Source organism: Rhincodon typus, chromosome 6, assembly GCF_021869965.1.
Source record: "Rhincodon typus isolate 14 chromosome 6, sRhiTyp1.1, whole genome shotgun sequence".
Taxonomy (NCBI): Eukaryota; Metazoa; Chordata; class Chondrichthyes; order Orectolobiformes; family Rhincodontidae; genus Rhincodon; species Rhincodon typus.
In genome coordinates this window covers 1,322,260-1,334,267 of record NC_063337.1, presented here as the reverse complement: position 1 = coordinate 1,334,267, position 12,008 = coordinate 1,322,260, and the positions used below count along the sequence as shown (strand labels likewise).

At 47.1% G+C, this 12,008-nt stretch overlaps 1 protein-coding gene across 2 annotated transcripts in view; it reads left to right on the top strand.

The window, feature by feature from the left end:
- The first annotated feature begins 11,863 nt into the window (after positions 1–11,863).
- fhip1b (FHF complex subunit HOOK interacting protein 1B) overlaps positions 11,864–12,008 on the top strand; it is a 110,585-nt gene continuing 110,440 nt past the window's right edge. The window contains exon 1 of one of the 2 annotated variants that reach the window (XM_048598168.1): positions 11,864–11,962. The gene's annotated coding sequence lies outside the window, so the exon portion shown is untranslated. The remainder of the gene's footprint in view (positions 11,963–12,008) is intronic. The other variant, XM_048598169.1, reaches the window with a different exon arrangement.

Here is a 12,008-nt window from a genome sequence, read left to right as displayed (position 1 = left end):
GGACTGTAACCCCAGTGAGAGTCAGTGTGTGTGGGACGGTATGGGACGGTATCCCAGTGAGAGTCAGTGTGTGTGGGACCCGTACCCCAATGACAGTCAATACTTCTTAAATACTATGAGGGTTTCTGCCTTTATCATCCTTACAGGCAGTGAGTTCCAGATTCCAGCCACTCTTCGAGTGAACAGGTTTTCCTCACAGATATTTTCTAAACTCCCTGCCCCTTTCCGTAAATCAGTACCCTCTGGTTATTGATCCCTCCATCAAGGGGGTAATGTTTCTTCCTGTCTACCTTATGTCCCTCAATATTTTATACATCTCAATCGTGTCCCCACTCAATTTTCTCTGCTCCAAGGAGAACAATCTGTTTAATTTCTCTGCATAACTGAACCTCTCCAGCACAGACAACAGATTACAGAAATATACACAGTACACTAACTGTGGCCTAACCATAGAGTCACAGCGATATACAGCATGGAAAGACCCTTTGTAACCAACATTTTACGTAGTTCCAGCATCACCTCCCTGCTCTCAAACATCTATGTTTAAAGACTAATAAAGGCAAATATCTCATTTACCTTCTTTATCGCTTCATCCACCTGTCCTGATACCGTAAGGGATCGGTGTACATACACACCGAGGTCCTTCCGATCCTTGGTACTTCACAGGATCCTACCGTCTGTCATGTATTCCCCTGCCTTGTTTGTCCTGCCCAAGTACATCACCTCACACTTATCCAGATTGAATTCCATTTGCTACTGATCAACCACTTGTCTCAGTCCTGGACGGCCTATCCTGCAACCCTAGACTGTGACCCCTGGTTGACTCCCAAGTCATTGGGAACATCCTTTCTGCACTTACCCTGTCAAGTGCTGTTAGAATTTTATAAGTTTCTATGAAAATCTCCACCCCCCACCCCGTTCTTCTAAACTCCTGTGAGTATGGTCAGTAATGATCCAGTCCATCCTCATACAGCAGTCCCAGCACCCCAGGAATCAATCTGATACGCCTTGGCTGCACTTCGTCCAGGCCAAAATATCCTTCCTTGGATAAGGAGTCCAAACTGCACACAGTACTCCAGGTGTGGTCTTACCAAGGCCCCGTACAATAGATAAGGAGTCCAAACTGCACATAGTACTCCAGCGGTGGTCTTACCAAGGCCCTGTACAATTGCAGTAAGTCATCTCTGTTCCCATACTCGAATCCCCTCACTATGAAGGCCAACATACAATTTACTTTCTTCACTACCTGCATACTTACCTTCAGTGACTGGTGTATGAAGGCACCCAGGTCACATTGCACATGCCCTTCTCTCAATTTTTAGCCATTCAGATAATCATCTGCCTCCTGTTTTTGCTATCAAACAGTTTGCAAAGCTCACATTTATCCACATTATACTGCACTGGCCATTCATTTGTCCACTCACTCAACTTGTCCGAATCCTATTGAGCATCCTCCTCACAGCTCACCCTCCCACCCAGCTTCCTGTCATTTGCAAACTTTGAGATATTACATTTAATTGCCTCATTGAAATCATTAATATGTTGTGAATAGCTGGGATCCCAGCACTGATCCCTGCAGTACCTTACCAGGCAGTGTGTGCAAATCAGGAAAAGACCCATTTATTCCTTCTCTTTGTTTCCTCTCTGCCAAACCGATCTCTATTCATGTGAATACATTAACCCCAATCCCATGTGTTTAAGTTTACACGCTAATCTCTTATGTAGGACCCTAATCAAAAGCTTCTGAAAGTCCAAGTTAATAACATCCACTCCAACCCCTTTATCAACTCTATTAGTTACATCCTCAAAAAATTCCAGTAGATTTGTCAAGCATGATTTTCCTTTGCTAAACCCATGCTTAGTCTGACCGATCCTTTCACTGTTTTCCAAATGTTCTACTATGAAATCTTTCATAGTGGATTCTAACATTTTCCCTGCTACTCATTTCGACACTAATGATCTCGCTTTTCACAAGCAGCGCAATGAGATTCTGTCTAAGCTGTAATGAGTTGCCAATTGAGAGAGATTATTGTTTGTTAAACAGCTTATTAATGCAACAATTCACCTCATTGATATTCAGCCTATCGTACCAAACTCACCAAACAAGCTTGTTTTGGGACAACTCAGCAAGGAAATGAGAATGAGAACCTGGCCATTCAGCTTGCTATTTGATCTCCAAGTTGGATATTGGACACTACACTCTCAGGTAATGCTCCACAGGCATTGGACATATGTAGGCCACACCCACAAGGATTGACATCTGACATATGCCAGCCTCTAACAACCTTCAACACTTCAAGGAAGCTTTGCTCAGACTGCACCAGCAACTATCATCATCATGCTGCAGCGAGGACCTTCCAATCAGCACGAGGGTATTCCATCGAAACTGGAATATCGGGAGTCGGAATAAGATACAGGATATGTGGGAGCCTGAATCTCACAGAGTCAGCTAGTGCTGAACACAGGAGGCCACACTGACGTTGCTAAACTGATAGCTAGGGGATAGCCTGAGAAAGCAGTTCTCAGAGGGAGGGGAGTTGATTGAGGCCAGGAGTGTAGTGGATGATGTGGAGGCAGCAGCTCGCTCAGCGATGCTGCAGATCCTGAAGAGTCGACACGAATGGAGTTCGCTGGTGTTGATGAGTAGCCTGTGTGTTGTTACTCCAATAGATGCATCCTATTCCTGTCCTGTAATATGGTGCAAGAAGGAGCTGCTGAGAGGTGGTAACTAAAGCAACAAGTGCCACCAATCATATAACTTCTAGAGACCTGAGTAATCTAGATCCCGATGTGGGCGATCCACCACAGCGCCTGGATCTCTTGGAAGGTAGCAAAACAGATAATGAAAAGATACTGAGGAAGTCTTCTCAAGCAAATGCTGGATATACTTTAACCTTGAATTTTTCCAGATTGGTGATGCAAGAACAGAACTCTGCGGACTCGAACAATCTCACCTTTATGATGCAAGTGAACCTGCGCATCACAGACCTGCTTAGCTAGAGGTCACTGTGTGCTATGGTAGTTGCTGGGATGGGAGCTTTAAAGCAGGGAGTTGTGTAACAGGCCCTTCAGCATTTGGTGGTGATGATAAGAGAGGACATTCAGCAGTTGAACAGATCATCTCTGGAAGAAAAGGTTGTCTTTGAGGGAAGGAAGAAGGGACATACAGACAAAGGATTCCTCAACAACAACAACAGACAAAGGATTCCTCAACCCTAGGCTTCGTTCCACGTAAACACTGCAAATACTTTCTTGTTCAACCTTAATTTCCTTCCATATTTGCAATGACCTGATGCCAATGGAGTAAAGCATCCGTTTTTTAATGATCTTTGGGCTGACCGTGTATTCAAACATACGGTACACTCTGAATGAATGAAAGAAATTCATCAAAGCTCCTCAAACAGAATCCTCTGAACCGACAAACACTTCCACCAAGAAAGACAAGGGCAGCAGATATATGGGAACACCACCAACTCCAAGTTCCCCTCCAAGACAGTCATCATTCTGATTTGGAAATATATCGCTGTCCCTTCAGCATCGCTGGGTCAATACCCTGAAATTCCCTCACTAATAGCATTGTGGGTCAACCCACAGCAGGAGGACTGCAGCGGTTCAAGAAGGCAGCTCACCACCACCTTCTCAAGGCAACTAGAGATGGGCAAAAAATACTGGTCAGCCAGCAACGCCCACATCCCACAGATGAAGGGTCTGTTTCCGTGCTGGATGACGCTACGAGTGAAAAAAACACAGAATGTACAGTAAACTTTGTTTTAACTGGCACCTTAAGCAACCATAGGTGCCGGTTAGTAAAACGTTTGCTGTAATGAGAATAGGACAATAGGATGCTGTCCTTTATTACAAGAGGAATATAAGGAAGGCATAGTGGTAACACCACGAGACTGATATGCCAGAACCTCAGATGAATGTCCTGGGGACACAGGCTCAAAATCTACTGTGGTAGATGGTGAAATTCAAATTCAGTTAATAAATCTGGAATTAGAAAGCTAGCCAAATGACGATCATGGAATAGAATCCCTACAGTGTGGAAGCAGTCCATTCAGTCCATCGAGTCCACACCGACCCTCCAAAAAGCTTCCCACTCAGACCCACCCTCCCTCCCCCATCCTGGCACTCCCCGTGGCTAATCCACCTAGCCAGCACATCTTTGGACTGTGGAAGGAAACCGGAGCATCCGGAGGAAACCCACGCAGACACGGGGAGAATGTGCAAACTGCAACAGTCACCTGATGGTGGAATCAAACTCGGGTGCCTGGCGCTGTGAGGCTGTAGTGCTAACCACTGAGCCACTGTGCCACCCTTAAGCTGCTTGGATTAAACCTGCCTCCCCTCCTCCCAGCTGACATTCATGTGAACATTGTTGGTTACCGTAAGAATCCATCTGGTTCACTCATGTCTTTAAGGAAGGAAAGTTGCAGACCTCACCTGGTCTGGCCTACATGTTACCCCAGACCCGCGGCAATGTGGTTGACTGTTAACTGTCCACTGTGCAATTAAGGATGGGTAATAAATGGTGGCCACATCCTACAAAAAAAGAAAACTGAGCATAAAAGGATTTTATGCTTCAGTTATACAGTGCATTAGAGAAAAAATTCCTCACCTCAGTCATAAATTGGTGCCCTTTTAGTCTAAGACAATGCCTACTGGTCCTAGACTCTCCCATCAGGGGAAACATCCTCTCAGTATTTACCCTGTCAAGCCCCTTAGATTCCTATGCTTCAATTAGATCACCTCTCATCTTTGAAACTCCAGTAAGTAGAGTCCCAACCTGTTTAGCCTTTGCTCATAAGACAGACCCTCCACACGAGGGATCATCCCAGTGAACCTTCTCTGAACTGCTCTGCCTCCAATGAAATGATATCTTTCCTTAAATAAGAGACCAAAACTGCTCAGTGCTCCAGATGTGGTCTCCCCAGCACCTTGTACAGCTGCAGTAAGACTTCCCGACCCTTATACTCCAAACCCCTTGAAATCAGGGCCAACATTCCATTAGCCTTCCTGATTACCTGCTGTGTCTGTGTGTGCTAGCTTTCTGTGTTGTGCACATGTCCCCCCAGTGCTGCACTTTTGACCATCGAGGTGCACTCTGTGCAAAGGGGATCCACTTAATGGCATCATTGCTCCAGTTTGGTACAATGAGATTGATTGTGGCTGTTGGGATCATTATCTATCTCCAGATCAATGTGATCAACTCTCAGCCAGAGAGGTCTATCCTAGCCTGTTGGAGACATTTTTTTAGGTTTTAGATTCCCTACAGTGTGGAAACGTGCCCTTCGGCCCAACGAGTCCACACCAATCCTTGAAGCATCCCGCCCAGACCCAGCCCCTATAAGCTCACCTAATCTACACATCCCTGAACACTATGGGCAATTTAGCATGGCCAATCCACCTAACCTGCACATCTTTGGACTGTGGGAGGAAATTGGAGCACCCGGAGGAAACCCACGCAGACACGGGGAGAACGTGCAAACTCCACACAGACAGTCGCCCAAGGATGGAATTGAACCCGGGTCCCTGGTGCTGTGAGGCTGCAGTGCTAACCACTGAGCCACCGTGCCGCCCACATTATGGATCAATAACCTCACTGAGGCATCTGGGCCAGTGAGATTATCCCTGAAACACTGGGTTTGGAAACCAGTCTGGACCTTGATGAGATCCGCTCTGGGACAGGGGACACAACCTGTGTCATTTGGATCCAGTTGGGGTTGATCAGTTTCATGCTTGTTGGATCCAGACTGAATATGGGATCTACTGTGGCAGCTTGATCCACTGTGGCAAATTGATCCACTATCTCTTGGACATATTGTGATGCATTCTGGGTCACTCAGATCTACTGGGGGTAGGTGATGGCCTCGTGGTATTATTGCGAGACTATTAATGCAGAAACCCAGCTAATGTTCTGGAGATGCGGGTTCAAATCCTGCCACGGCAGATGGTGGAATTTGAATTCAATAAAAAAAACTGGATCCAATCACCATGAAATGATTGTCAGAAAAACCCATCTGGTTCACTAATGTCCTTCAGAGAAGGAAAATCTGCCATCTCCTCCTGGTCTGGTCTACATGTGACTCCAGACCCACAGCAATGTGGTTGACTCATAATTGCCCTCTGAAATGGCCTAGCAAGCCACTCAGGTGTACGAATCGCTACAAAGTCTCAAAGAAATGAAACCAGACAGATCACCTGGCATCGACCCAGGCACCAGAAAAGACAGCGGCAGAAACAGTCCTGTCGACCCTGCAAAGTGCTCCTCACTAACATCTGGGGGCTAGTGCCAAAATTGGGACAGCTGTCTCACAGACTAGTCAAGCAACAACCCTGACATAGTCATACTCACAGAATCATACCTTACAGACAATGTCCCAGACACCACCATCACCATCCCTGGATATGTCCTGTCCCATTATCAGGACAGACCCAGCAGAGGGGGTGGCACAGTGGGTTACAATCAGGAGAATGTTGCTCCAGGAGTCCTCAACATTGACTCTGGACCCCATGAAGTCTCATGGCTTCAGGTTAAACATGGGCAAGGAAACCTCCTGCTGATTACCACATACTGTCCTCCCTCAGCAGATGAATTGGCACTCCTCCATGTTGAACAACACTTGGAGGAAGCACTGAGTATGGCATGGGCACAAAATGTACTCTGGGTGGGGCATTTCAATGTCCATTCACCAAGAGTGGCTCGGCACCAGTACTACTGATCGAGCTGGTCGGGTCCTAAAGGATATAGCTGCTAGACTGGGTCTGCAGCAGGTAGTGAGGGAACCAACAAGAGGGAAAAACATACTTGACCTCATTCTTACCAATCTGCCAGCTGCAGTTGCATCTGTCCATGACAGTATCGGTAAGAGTGACCATCGCACAGTCTTTGTGGAGACAAAGTCCCACCTTCACATTGAGAATAACCTCCATTGCGTTGTATGGCACTATCACCGTGCTAAATGGGAGAGACTTCGCACAGATCTAGCAACTCAAGACTGGGCATCCATGAGGCGCTGTGGGCCATCAACAGCAGCAGAATTGTACTCCAGCACAATCTACAACCTCATGGCTTGGCATATCACCCCTGGTTCAATGGAGATTGCAGGAGGGCATGCCAGGAGCAGCGTCAGGCATATCTGAAGATGAGGTATCAACCTGGTGAAGCCACCAAACAGGACTACTTGCACGGCAAACAGCATAAACAGCAAGTAATAGACAGAGTTAGCAATCCCACAACCAACGGATCAGACCTAAGCTCTGCAGTCCTGCCACATCCAGTCGTGAATGGTGGTGTACAATTAAACAACTCACTGGAGGAGTAGGCTCCACAAATATCCCCATCCTCAATGATGGAAGAGTCCAGCACATCAATGCAAAAGCTAAGGCTGAAGTATTCGCAGCAATCTTCAGCCAGAAGTGCTGAGTGGATGATCCATTTCAGCCTCCTCCAGCGGTCCCCAGCATCACAGATACCAGTCTTCAGCCAATTCGATTCATTCCACGTGATGGAGACACTGGATACTGCAAAGGCTACAGACCCTGACAATATTCCGGCAATAGTACTGAAAACTTGTTCTCCAGAACTTGCTGCTCCTCTAGCCAAGCTGTTCCAGTACAGTTACAACACAGGCATCTATCCGACAATGTGGAAAATTGCCCAAGTATGTCCTGTACACAAAAAGCAGGACAAATCCAACCCGGTCAATTACTGCCCCATCAGTCTCCTCTCGATCATCAGTAAAGTGATGGAAGGTGTCACCAACAGTGCTATCAAGCAGCACCTGCACAGAAATAACCTGCTCAGCGACACCCAGTTTGGGTTCCGCCAGGGCCACTCAGCTCCTGACCTCATTACAGCCTTGGTTCAAACATGGACAAAAGAGCTGAATTCCAAAGGTGAGGTGAGAGTGATAGTCCTTGATATCAAGGCTGCATTCGACCGAGTATGGCATAAAGGAGCCTTAGCAAAACTGGAATCAATGGGTATCAGGGGTCAAACTCTGCGATGGTTGGAGTCATACCTGACGCATAGGAAGATGGTCGTGGCTGTTGGAGGTCAATCATCTCAGATCCAGGATAACTCTGCAGGAGTTCCTCAGGGTAGTGTCCTAGGCCCAACCATCTTCAGCTGTTTCATCAATGACCTTCCCTCCATCATAAGGTCAGAAGTAGGGATGTTCGTCGATGATTGCACAATGTTCAGCACCATTCACAACTTCTCAGATACTGAAGCAGTCCATGTTCAAATGCAATACGATCTGAACAATATCCAGGTTTGGGCTGACAAGTGGCAAGTGACATTCGCGCCACACAAATGCCTGGCACTGACCATCACCAATAAGAGACAATCTAATCACCGTCTCTTGACATTCAATGGTGTTACCATCACTGAATTCCCCACTATCAACATCCTGGGTGTTATCATTGATCTGAAACTCAAATGGACTCAGCACATTAATGCAATGGTTATAAAAGCACTTCAGAAGCTGGGAATACTGTGGCGAGTAACTCACCTCCTGACTCCCCAAAGCCTGCCCACCATCTACAAGGCACAAGTCAGGAGTATGATGGAATACTCCCCACTTGCCTGGATGGGTGAAACTTCAACAACACTCAAGAAGCTTGACACCATCCAGGATAAAGCAGCCCACTTGATTGGCACCACATCCACAAGCATCCACTCCCTCCACCACCGACGCTCAACAGCAGCAGTGTGTACGATCTACAAGATGCACTGCAGAAATTCACCAAAGATCCTCAAACAGCGCCTTCCAAACCCATGACCACTTCCATCTCGAAGGACAAGGGCAGCAGATACATGGGAACACCACCGCCCTGCAAGATCCCCTCCAAGCCACTCACCATCCTGACTTGGAAATATACCGCTGTTCCTTCACTGTTGTTGGGTCAAAATCCTGGAATTCCCTCCCTAATAGCATTGTGGGTCAACTCACAGCAGGAGGACTGCAGCTGTTTAACAAGGCAGCTCACCACCACCTTCTCAAGGGCAACTAGGGATGGGCAAGAAATGCGGGCCAGCCAGCGATGCCCACATCCCACAAATGAATAGAAAAAAAAATGTGTCATGAGATCTGTGGGTGTGGATTCAACTGGATGGAAAAATATGAATACAATGAAAAGAAAGGAGAACTCAGGAAAGGACATTAAAGTCTGGAGATGGGGATAAGCTAACCAGTAACATAAAAGAAGATTGCAAGAGTTTCCTTAGATTTCTAAAGTGCTAAAGAGAAGCAAAAGTGGACATTGGGCCACTGGAAAATGAGGCTGGAGAAGTAGTAATGGGCAACAAAGAAATGGTGGAGGAACTGAACGAGTACTTTGTATCAGTCTTCCCGGTGGAAGTCATGAGTAACATCCCAAAATTCAAGACAGTCAGGAGCAGACATAAGTGAGTATGGTGACCATCACCAAGGAGAAGGTATTAGAAAAACTAAAATGTCTGAAAGTGGATAAACCACCTGGACCAGATGGACTACATCCCAGAGTTCTGAAGAAGAAAGCTGAAGAGAAAGTGGAGGCGTTCGTGGTGATCTTTCAGGAACCACTGGAGTTAGGGAGGGTCCCTGAGGACTGGAAAATCGTTAATGTAACACCCCTGTTTACAAAAGGAGTGAGGCAAAAGATGGGAAATTATAGGCCAATTAGCTTGACCTCAGTCATTGGTAAGATTTTGGAGTCTGTTGTCAAGGATGAGATTTCTGAATACGTGGAAATGCGTGGTAAAATAGGGCAAAGTCAGCATGGTTTCATCAAAGGAAGGTCATGCCTAGAAATCTTTGAAGAGGTAACACACACACACACACTCATGTACACACATACACAATCACACACACCACACACACACACTCACACACACACACACGCACACTGACGTACACACACACACTCATGTTACAATTCTTTGAAGAGGTAACTAGCAGGTTAGACCATAGAGAGCTATTGGGTGTTATCTACCTGGACTCCAAGAAGGCCTTTGACAAGGTGCCGCACAGGAGGCTGCTGAGTAAGATAAGGGCCCATGGTGTTAGAGGCAAGTTGCTAGCATGGATAGAAGATTGGCTGTCTGGCAGGAAGCAGAGAATGGAGATAAAAGGGTCCTTCTCAGGATGGCAGCAACTGACGAGTGGTGTTCTGCAAGGGTCAGTGTTGGTATCACAACTTTTCGCTTTATGCTTTAATGATTTAGATGAAGGAATTGAGGGCATTCTGGCTAAGTTTGCAGATGATACAAAGATAGGTGAAGAGACAGACAGTATTGAGGAGGTGGGGAGGCAGCAGAAGGACTTAGGTTAGGAGAATGGGCAAAGAAGTAGCAGATAGAATACAAAGTGGGAAAGTGTGAGGTCATGCACTTTGGTAGGAAGAATAGAAGCATAGGCTATTTTCTAAGTGGGGAGAAAATTCAGAAATCTGAAGTACAACGGGACTTGGAAGTCCTAGTCCAGGATTCTCTTAAGGTAAACTTGCAGAATGAGTCGGTAGCTAGGAAGGCAAATGCAACATTGACATTTATTTCAGAATGTACTTCTGAGGCTTTAAAGGCTCTGGCCAGACTATATTTAGAATATTTTGAGCAATTTTAGGCCCCATAACTCAGGAAGGATGTACTGGCCCTGGAGGGGGTCCAGAGGACGTTCATGAGAATGGTCCCAGGAATGAAAGGCTTAACATATGAGGTACATTTGAGGTCTCTGGGTCGATACTCGTTGGAGTTTAGAAAGATAAGGGCAGATGTAATTGAAACTTTCAGAATACTGAATGGCCTGGACAAATTGGATATTGGGAAGATGCTTCCATTGGTAGGAGAGACTAGGATCCGAGGGCACAGCCTTAGAGTAAAGGGAAGACCTTTTAGAACGGAAATAAGGAGAAACTTCCTCTTCCAGAGAGTGGTGAATCTATGGAATTCATTGCCACAGAAGGCTGCGGGGGCCAGGTCACTGAGTATATTTAAGACAGAGATAGATAAGTTCCTGATTGTTAAAGGGATCAAAGGCTATGGTGAGAAGGCAGGAGAATGGGGTTGAGAAACGTATCAGCAATGATTGAATGGTGGAGCGGACGCGAAGGGCCAAATGGCCTAATTTCTATTTCTATGTCTTATGGATCCATGATGCACCTGTGGGATTCAACTGCTCATTGGGATCCACTGTGTCAGTTGGAACTACATGGTTGATGGGATCCCTTGGTATCAGTTTGATTCATTCCAGGTGGATAGATCCTTTTTTCTGATGAAGGGTCTAGGCCCGAAACGTCAGCCTCTCTGCTCCTATGATGCTGCTTGGCCTGCTGTGTTCATCCAGCCCTGCACCTTGTTGTCTCGGATTCTCCAGCATCTGCAGTTCCTACTATCTCAGTTAACATTTCGGGCCCGGTGACCCTTCCTCAGAACCGGACCCGAAACTCTGTTTTTTCCCTTCACAGATGCTGCCAGCAACTTCTGTTTTTGTTCCTGATTTACAACATCCGCACTCCTTTCGGTTTTTATTCAATTGGATCCAAAGTGGACGCGGCCACCTGGTGCCAGCCTGTGTCAGGGGATCCACTGGAGTGCTGGAGTGATCCACTAGGTGTCCGGATGACCATTCCGAGTCGGGGAGACCAACACAGCACAGGGGATCACCCAGATGACCGTGTGATCTGGTGAGTGCCAGGGCAAACCTCTTGGTTTCGGAGCGATCCACTCAGCCTCACGGAGATCCACTAGGTGTCAGTGTCGGGGCGAACCACGCCACGTTGGGGCGATCCAGTCGGTGTGGTAAATCCTGCCTCCGCGCCGCTGGATCCAGTGCCGGGGAGTGATCCTGAGGGATCCAGGTGCTGGCCAACGGGGGCGGGGCGGAAAACGGCTCGCTCATCGGTTGCTATGACAACAGCGCGGGCCGCGCCGTGCGTGCGGCGTGATGACGTCAGGGCCGGTGGATGGCGGCGGAACCGAGTGAGTAAATACCCCGTCACTGAGGGCAGTTACCCCCCTCACAGGG